This window comes from Euprymna scolopes, chromosome 1 (assembly GCF_053919585.1).
Source record: "Euprymna scolopes isolate OS-2025 chromosome 1, ASM5391958v1, whole genome shotgun sequence".
Classification (NCBI taxonomy): domain Eukaryota; kingdom Metazoa; phylum Mollusca; class Cephalopoda; order Sepiida; family Sepiolidae; genus Euprymna; species Euprymna scolopes.
In genome coordinates this window covers 164,136,965-164,147,716 of record NC_136482.1, presented here as the reverse complement: position 1 = coordinate 164,147,716, position 10,752 = coordinate 164,136,965, and positions in this window count along the sequence as shown.

The window sequence follows — 10,752 nt, the reverse complement described above, 5'->3', positions numbered from 1 at the left end:
ATATATATATATATATATATATATAAATGGAGAGTTTTTGTCTCGCATGCGAGAGTCTCGGGTTTCGAATTCCGAGTTCGGATATGCATATAATGAGCCCAGATGAGGGCGAACTCGAATCTTGGACTTCCGGTTTGTGGGCTGTCATGGCTCTTGTGAGCTCCGACGTTGTTTGGATGTGGAAATAATTATATAATCTGTCACATTCTGAAAAATTATCTCTCTCTTTCTCTCTCTCTCTCTCTCTCTCTCTCTCTCTCTCTCTCTCTCTCTATATATATATATATATATATATATATATATATATATATATATATATAAAGAAGATTAAATACCTCCCAGGATTGGTAAAATAATTCAATCATCATAACGGTTTTGCATATTGTATATGTTCTTTACAAAGATTCAATCGATATAAATGATTCATATCTTTTGGATAAACTCCTTACTTCCAATTTTGATTAAAATTTGCTGAAAAACTGTGTCTTCAAGTCAAAACCAAGCTATGTGGTCTTTAGACAACAAACTTAAATTCAGGTCATCTTGCTTGCCTTTGTGTCTAATTAGAATGGATTAAAAACAATGAAAGTTTTATATATTGGAAATTTCGAAAGGTAAGTTTTATATATTGGAAATTTCGAAAGGTAAGTCATATCATGCGCCTTAAAACCAGAAAAATAATTCCCAGTAGCGGAAACCTTTGAGGATATTTATTAATTTATATGTGAAACGTAGGAGTAATTTCACTATATTCGTAAATATCTACATTTTCACAAAGCGTTTCAAATTCCGACTTGCTCTTTTATTTGTTTTACAAAAATTTAAGATATACTATATATTCCGACTCCTTTGCAAATCTGGAAATGTCAAGTTTTTCCGTCTGTTCACTCCTATATTAAAACTAGCGTAGGTGCCCGGTGTTTGGAGGTGTGTGTTGAGCAAAATAAAAATAAAAAGTTGTAGTAAGCAAGCAGGCTCGAACCCGTACCGCGAAGGAGGAAAAGAACATGTAAAAAAACGTGACGTCTTTGCCGTTGCGCCCGCCGCCAAACCTGAAATGGCGTAGGATTAAATTAAGGCTAGTCCATCAAAATGAGAGGATGTTTTTCGAAAAAATCTGCGAAAAAAGCGACCGTTTCCTGTAGAACAGTGCCCAGTTGAAGATAAAGGAATTAATGTTTTTAGTCTTAATTAAAGTTTTCGATATTTGTAGGATGAAGAGTCGATATTTGTGGTATGTAAGCTTCGAAAGGATACCGATCTCGAGAAAATCCGTCGCCTCTGTCGAAAGTTATAGGCATATAAACATACATACATACATACAAACATACAAGCAGACAGATATTATAGATTAGACTGTTTGTCGTCCTGTCACTCCTGTAAATATCATGTTTGTTTGTCTGTCACGTTCATGTGTATTCCGTCGCAAAACGGAGGTCTTAAATATACGTATTTTAACAAAATCCATTATTTTTGTTTTTTCACGGTCGCTTTACAATTAGCCGTGCAAATAGTTTCGATTCTACTTCTTTACATGTGCGTGCTTCGCTTAGCCTTTTTATTTTCTCCGTTGTTTTAGACCATCTTTACTCATTTATTTCATTCCCTTGGGTTGAACCTTTGCTTTCATAGAATTGCAATAATTTGGTCCAGCATGCTCTCTACTGTTCCCAGATGGTCACGACCTACCCCCTCATGTAATCACTGTCCGCTAGCTATTCCTGTATAGAAAGAACGGCACCGCAAACCTCTTTTTTTTAAGTATATAGACTAGATCGAGCAATGGGAAACAGCCATCCAGGCTGCCTCACACGTGGATTGCAGCTTTTTCCTTACGTATTTCCCTTGGTAATTTCCTAGGTGCCTTTGTTGGTTCATCCAATTTCAAAGCCCAATGCCTTTGGAAGCTTTCCACATACATGGACAGAATCAGAATCTCCAAGCAAAAGCAATTTCAAGTTTTATTCTTTCTTTCATATAATTTATCTCAACCCCCTCCTCTCTTGCTTCTGTTTTTTTTTCAATTACTTTTCTTTCTCTCCAGACATCTTATTCCCATTTTGCTTTTTACATGCAACATCGTGTTTGCATTGTGCAGACATTACTAACCGAAGTATAGATCTACAGGTAACATATTATAATTATTATCCTAAACCTACCACAGATTTAATTTCTGTTATACACATTTACAGGCTCGTATTACCTGTTTGTACGAGCAATATGCCCTTCTTATTTGATACTAAATTATCTTTTTGTTTTATTTTACTTTAGTCGAAGTTCTCAGAAATCAAAGGGCCACAACCTGGAGTTAACACTTGCACTCTATATGAAATACATAGATATTCGAATGTTCTATTAACGTTCTTTATCTCTGAAAGACTGAGTTACTAAAGAAAATACGAATATAATTTTCATACATTGTAGTATATCTTTTGTTTTGGTCTCTTGCTCTTACTGAATTCCAGGACGAGAATTTATCTAGTTTAGTGGAGTATCCAGCTTCGTGCTATTACTTGAGGTAACATCACTTGGAGAAGGTGCACCATTCCTCGGAAACGCTTATGTGGGTTAGCCATAGTGAGGAGATCTTATTTGGGCAGCGAATACTATGTGATTTCGAATATTTGGTCAGGGGTTACTTCAATGGAAAAAGTATCCTCATGCCAATTTTTTCTGACAAACCCCTGTACAGAGAGAACATAGACACACTAGTAGGCATTCAAGTTCTCTCCTTTTTTATATTATTTAACTTCAGTAAGTTTTAATATATCAAGGGGCTCCCTCCTGGAGCTAACACTTGATTCTGTTATGATTTAAATTTATATCCGAGGCCTCTTTTAAGAATAGATGATGTTCCCTTTATGGCTGCTATTTGTATCTCGTTACAGCTTGGTTTTCCAGGGATTGCTTCTAAGTATTTCTGAAGGTTATTTTTTATTAAACCAGTTGCTCTTATCACAACCGGTATAATGTTTTTTTTTCAGAGACCATGTGGTTTTTAAATAATTTTTTAGGTCCTGATATTTTGTTATATTTTCCCATTCAGCTCTATTAAGGCCAAATTCATTTGGGACTGTGACATCGATAATGAACGCAGTTCTTTCGGGCTTGTTCCATATTACAATATCTGGTTTGATAACTTAATCTTTTATGTATCTGCCTGTCTGTATGTCTTTGTCATAGAACACGATCACTTTTCCGTTTGATGCTATAGTTGGTTGTTCATATTCCCAGATGTTCGTTGCTCTGTCAAGTTGCATCTCTCCACAGATCTTCCAATGGAGGTACTCAGTTTGTCATTGCATATGATTAATTAAATATTTATAACTTTTATCGTTACTGTAGAAACCAGTATAACCTATAAGAGGAAAATAGGCCTACGGTCAACGGGGGAGCTGACCCTTTTTTGTGTTTCAGGTAGAGTTCCTCTTTACTTTGCTTCCTCACAAGGGCAGAGTTAGGCATCAAGGTCGTTTATTACTATGGAGAAAAGAGAGCAAAATTAAAAATTGTCTCAGTTGTGAATTATTTTTTCTCCACAAACTGAGAACAAAAAAGTGACGTGTAGTCTCAGGAGAGTTATCTTTTTGTTTCTAATCTCTGTTATGTGAGTTATCATGTGGAGACGTGAGAACGCGACGAGACATATGCTTGCAAACGCAGGACAGGATGCCCTTGAAGCCGGTTAAATGATAATAGAAATACAAAATAAAATATGCATCAAGTGCGCTTCAAAACCAAATCACAACGTAATATTAGGAAAATAAACAAATATTTTACTTGTTTGAAATTTATCACAAGTATATTTCGGAGGTAGACTCCATCTTCAGTGTGTTGTTTTGTTTCTTTTTTTTCTTTTTCTTCTTCCTTGCCATGTTGTAAATTTGGAGAAGAAGACTGTTGTATAGAGCCGCGCGTTGTATCTGACGGTTGTACTTTGAAATTTTTGAACTGTGCATAGGTAACGCCATAACAACGATAGATAGAAATATATTATTTCTGTCTAAGGGAGTTGTAATATACAAACTCAACCAATATTGGACTAAGGCTGATATCTAGAAGTGTAAGCAATGTTTAGTTCAGAACAGTTTTTTTTTACACAGTGATCACCACTTATTAAGGTCCGGAAACCAATCAGGGACAAGGGTTATTGCAAGTGCAGTACGTTAGTGTGGAGATTGGATGAAGTGTTTACTTTAGGGGGCAGTTCATTAGGAATTTGTTAATATTGGACTTGAAGACATCCAAGTTGTAGTCCGGTGGGAAGCAGGCAGACGGAACAGAGTTCCACAGGCGTGCAGTTCTATAAAGAAACTTTGTTCATGGAATCCGCGTTTTGATTTAGGCACAGATATAGAGTGGGGGAAATTTTTCACAGTGGATTCAGCTAGACGGGTGTTTTTCGTGAAAGATTGGCGAGGGGGGACCAGAGATTGGAGTTCAGACGAGCACCTGCGATGGAAATAACGATAAAACAAGGATAGGCTCGCAACGTCTCTTCTGTGGGAGAGAGGTTGCAGGGTAGAGAAAAGAGCATCCCCCACTAAGCCACGAAGTCTATTTTGTACTCTGTCAAGGCAGGATAGACTGTTTTTAGCAGCTCCTGCCCAGATATGGCAACAGTATTCCATCCTTGGACGTACTTGGCTTTTATATAGATAGAGAATTGCATCAGTAGTGAGACATCTTCTGCAGCGGTAGAAGGACCCCACCATCTTTCCAACGACCTTGGCAACAGACTTGATGTACGTGTTCGATTTCAGATCAGGCGTAAAGGTCAAACCCAGAAGCTTGTCAAAACACGGGACTTCACCCAGACGAGAGCCATCCATCACAATTGATGTCAGATGGGGATCAGAGCGTTTATGATGTAAGGATAGGAGTTAGGTTTTGGATTCATTAAAGGTAACCAGCCACATTTTCCCCCACTGAACCACGCGCTCGAGATCAGAGGAGAGAGAATCAGGGAGAACTTTGTCATTTACAGCCTTTGATGTGTTGCCGTAGATGGTCGTGTCATCAGCATAGATGTCAACGAATGATTTAATATGTGTTTAGGGAGGTCATTGATGTAGATCAGGAAGAGAGTTGGGTCCAGGATTGACCCCTGAGGGACTCCAGCATTTATATTGCAGGCCTCCGATTTTTGTCCATCTACTACTACTTTCATGAGCCTATCGGAGAGAAATGATTTAATGATTGAGAAAACATTTCCAGTAATACAGTAGCTGGAAATCTTATTAAGTAGACCCTTATGCCATACCTTGTCGAAGGCCTTTGATATGTCAAGAGCAATTGCCCTAGAAAGGAAGCCTTTGTCAAGAGATTCACTAATCCTGTGGGATATAACCGTCAACACATCTGCGGTAGATCTTGCAGAGCGGAAACCATATTGTGTGTCACTAAGAAGGTTATTCCTGCTGAGGTGGTTGACTATTTCTCTATTTAATATGGATTCCAGCAACTTACTCATAACACACAGGAGACTTATTGGTCTGTATTGGGAGGGAGATGACTTATCACCTGAATTCTTAAATACAGGGCAAACTGATGAGGTCTTCCAGGGAGTCGGAAAGCACTTCTCCTTAAGGCAGCGCTTAAATAGTTTCGTAAGTATGGGAGCAAGTTCTGGTTGAAGCTTTTTTAACACTATAATTGGGATGCCATCAGGGCCAGTTTCTTTACTGGAATCTAGGTTCTTGATTAGCTTGGCGACCTCATGCACGGATATTTGTATGTTACCTAGCTTGTTCTGTGTTATAGGAGGAAATATGTGGAGTTGATGGCCTTCGTCGCATAGGGTAGAATTAGCTGCAAAGTTCTTTGCAAATAGTTTGGCCTTGTCTGGCGCTTACGAGATGACCTCTGGTCCATTGATAATGGTTGGGATAGAACGCACACTTCTGTTCAGGATCCTATTTTTTATTTGCCAAAACTGGTGGGAACCAATCCGCTGATCAGCTACCTTGGATGTAACAGACTGGGCGTATAGCTCTCTTGCATTTTTTATCACTCTTTTACAGTGGTTGCTGGCAGTCCTGAAAGCAGCTTTAGTCTCAGTTCATCTATTACGTTGGTAGCTATGGAAAAAGTGATTTCTGTGCGCGATAGCAGCAGCACATTCTAGGGAGAACCATGGCTGGCTGTTAGGGTTTTGTTGGAATTTTTTAGATGATATGAATTGGTCTATGCCTACAATTAACCATTCGGTCAGATCTGATACTATAGAGGACACTTCCTTTTTAAACATGGAGTGCAGATGTAAATCAGATTTGAATGTACGGAAGTTGCCGATGGTTCGTTGTTCTACACAAGTCCCGGCAGTTGACTGGTTTGCAGTAGACAGTTCTCGAGTTGGAATCCACAGAGCAAAAAAGTGTTAAGACGAAAAAAATCATATGCGAAATTGCTACAGAAAGGTTTAATATGTATGGAACAATGCTGGTTTCTGATTGGTTGGTAGCAGAACGTAAATTAATTCGATTCGTCAGTTCTTAGCAGCATCGTTTATAAATAGAATCTCCCGACTGTGCGGAATCATACCATATTATAAATCTTTTATGATGGGATGTCTCCTAGCGGCTTCGGCTGCATGGAGACAGGGTAGTACCAGTCAAGGATTCGTCACTTGACACTCAGCCCAACAGGTGACGGGCCGGGAACCGGCCCAGCACCTGTTGGACTGAGGTACACCGCCTGGGTAATACCTAGGAGGTCCACCCTCCCAGGCCATGCCACCGGGCTTTCCGGTGGGGCAAGTTTATTGCTTGCTGCCTGATGCGCCCCGACCGGGGAATGCCGACGGGATTATTCAGGCAATTTTTAAAATTGCAGGAGTGCCCCTTCTTTAGGGGAGCCTGCGGGGTTCCCACTTTCCGGCCTTGTGCCACATTTTGCTGATGTGGGCAGCAAATAAATATCTACCCCATTACACATCTTGTGTGATGGGATGTGTCTCCTAGCGGCTTCGACTTCAGGGAGACAGGGTAGTAGTACTCGTCAAGGATTCGTCACTTGACACTCAGCCCAACAGGTGAGGGGCCGGGAACCGGCCCAGCACCTGTTGGACTGAGGTACGCCGCCTGGGTACTACATAGGAGGTCCACCCTCCCAGGCCTTTCCACCGGGATTTCCGGTGGGGCAAGTTAATTGCTTGTCGCCTGAGGCGCCCCTACCGGGGAATGCCGCCGGGGTTCCCAGGCCATTTTTGATGAGGCAAGAGTGCTCCTCCTTTAGGGGAGCTTGCCTATTTCAACCTTCCGGCCTTGTGCCACATTTTGGTGTCATGGACACCAAATAAATAGCTACCCCATTATACTCTGGTATGATGGGATGTGTCTCCTAGCGGCTTCGTCTGCAGGGAGACAGGGTAGAAGGATCCGTTCTTGACACTCAGTCCGACAGGTGAGGAGCCGGGAACCGGCCCAGCACCTGTCGGACTGAAGTACACCACTTGGGTACAACCTAGGAGGTCCACCCTCCCAGACTTACGACCGGGCGTTCTGGCTGGGCAAGTTAATTGCTTGTTGCCTGAGGCTCCCCTACCGGGGAATGCCGACGGGGTACCCAGGCAATTTTTGTTGAGGCGAGAGTGCCCATTTTTTAGGGGAGCTCGCCTGTTCTCGACCTTCCGGCATTGTGCCACATTTGGCTGGGGTGGGCAGAAAATAAATATCTACTCCATTATACTCGGGTATGATGGGATGTGTCTCCTGATGGGTTCGACTGCAGGGAGACAAGGTAGTACTCGTCAAGGATCGATTCTTGACACTCAGCACCTATCGGACTGAGGTACACCGCTTGGGTACTACCTAGGAGGTCCACCCTCCAAGGCCTTGCCACTGGGCTTTCCGGTGGGGAAAGTTTATTGCTTGTGGCCTTAGGCGCCCTTACCGGGGGGAATTCCGACTGGGGTGCTCAGGCAATTTTTGTTGAGGTAAGAGTGCCCCCTTTTTAGGGGAGCTCGCCTGTTCTGCACTTTCCGGCCTTGTGCCACATTTTGCTTCGGTGCACAGCGATTAAATATCTACCTTATTGTACGATAAATATTGTAACATGATAGAGATCATTTGTATCAACTGTGAGTATCCTCATTTCTTCAACCACTTTCTGCCGTTTAGTATATCACACACATATTTGTTTTTATAATTATCTACTGCATAGTATGAACAGTTAGTTATGATATACCAACACCGTATTTATCAAAAAATCGATGTTATAATCGACACAAGTATCTATTGGGCCAATTTCGCACATTCTTTTAATCCTGATTTTTAATCAGTACCAGAAATTATATTGTGATCAAAAGGATACAAAGTTTATGTAAAGAAAGAAAAAATTCTGAGTCCATTATAAGCTCACATAATCCAACCCTGATTAATGCTTATATTAGTGTGCTATCTTGTCACATCGGAGACAGCGAAACAGAAATAGTATTAATAATTGTAGACGCACTAAAAATAGTTTCCAAAAACTCTAAATAAAGAGTAGTCATCACAATCAGCAGTATAATAAAATACACTACAGATTAAAATAATTAAATTATTTTTAAACTCTTCGAAAACAGAAGACAAGATGTTAGGTGGTGCAAATATAATCTCGTTATGTACGTCAAAAACGACATTATTTTTGCACCAACCTAACACATAGGAGGCATAGCATTGTTAGATGTTATCCAAACATTAAACGAACTGTGTACATGTCGTTTCCCCCAAACGCGTACTGTAACTATGTGCGTTATAACCCGTGAGCGATCTCTAAACACTCAAAATAAAAAGTATTTTTTACATACGTGCGTGGTCGCTGGTCGTCCATACCTTTATGATCGCTTTTTTTGTCGTTCTTGACTAGCTGTTTCCTGTATGGTGCGTCATCTAGTGTCTGCTGGTCGGCTGTTAAGCTTAGGCGAATAAAACTCATGTATTGAAAAACAATGAAGAGATCTTGACTTTCAACGTTTTTTTCAAAAGGTTGTTTCAGCGGACGAAACACCAATCTAATTCTGATTTTGGTTTTTTTACTTTATTTCTTTTTCTCACTAAGAGTTTGAGAGACCAGACATGAAGGTGACATTCGTTTAGATTCTGTCTACATTTTCAATCGCATGTCACCTCTCTCGTTTCCCCGAATCAGTCTGACTAGAAAGTCTGTTTCATCCAGAAACAAGGACTGCAATTTTATATGTAATATCAGTCGATACTCGCATTTCTAGCGCGTTTTATCTCAGAATGTAACCATTGAACCTCTTGCTTCAATCACGATATCTCTATTGCATCTATTTTCGGTTTGCTGCCAGGTAAACAATAAATATAAACTAGTTTGCATAATCTGTTTACCGGTGTAGGGGTCTAAAATAAAACACATGAAGGAAATTAGAATAGTTCTACAGCGTTAATGAACATAACAAGATTGGTCTACATGGAAGTTTTAGACAAGTCTTGTAATTGTTGAGACATTATGTTGAACAAAGATGGCGGCAGTAAATCAAATCGGCTAAGAATCAATGCAGTCACAGTTTCGAGTGTTAAGTAGTTATTAGTAACAAATATGGCGACGAACTGATTGAATCCAAAATTTGGTGTTTTTTATAATAATATGTGAAGCCTCTGATTGGTTGATTGTTATAACCGTGATTATGAAAACGATCGTCGAAATCAGTGGAGACGTACACGCATAAGTAATCAAAAGCATTTTTTAAAAAACTTACTCTTACTGAGAATTTCTTAAACACTGTGCTGCCAGTTGCGAATAAAGAATTAATAACCGGTGCTTACGTAAAATCAAATTGTGACATATTATATAATTATGACCGATAGAAGCGGAGATTAGAAAAAGTCAATAGAGATTTGTTGTCACTTGAACAACAGGGGAACACCAACTGGCGTTTTTTCCCAGTCAGCTATCACTTATATTGATTCCTGTAAAGAATCTTAATGGATCGCTAAGAGTAAGAGTAAGAATGATAATATAGGGGCTCCGTCAGTCTTTGACAGACTGTAGTTGTTCACGAAGGGGTGCCTACGCGTGAAAGTCTTATTGACAGGAGGTGCGCAATCTCCAACCACACCTCTCCTGAGTCGGCATTGTTACATACCAGTGGCAAGTGAAGTACAGGACGACTGGAAACAAAACAAATGCTGAGATAAGCGGAGAGCACATACAGCGCGTAGAATTCCCAAATGGTCACCCATCTGGCAATAACCAGGCTCGCCGTTGCTTAACTACGATGATCTGACGAGAACCGGTGTGTCAACGCGATTGTGCCATATAAGAATGATAATAATAAGAAGACAAAAAAGAAAGAAAGCAACAACAACAATATTAACAGCAACAATTACAATAATAACAACAATAACAACAACAATAACAACAACAACAACAACAACAACTAAGAGGAAAAGGAGATAGAGAAGAAACATGGATTGTAAAAGGATAAAAAGCAGCTGAAAACACAAAGAGAAAGAAAGGGAGACGAGTTTAGAGGTTCGAAGAAAAAGTAGAAGATGAAGGAGAAAAACGACGTAAAGAGATGAGGATGAAAATGGGACAAAGAAAAATAAGTAGTAGGAGTAGAAAAAACAAACACGTATGTAAACAATAACAAGTGTGTATCAATAAATCAACACGTGTTTCGACACAATAACACATACGAGGGTCTTGGGGCTTTCATGAGATAGGAGGTTCGTCGTCTGAAGAGGTTGTAACGTAAAATGAAAGGAAACTTGTCATAAAATCCTAAAAAGGAAAAAAAAT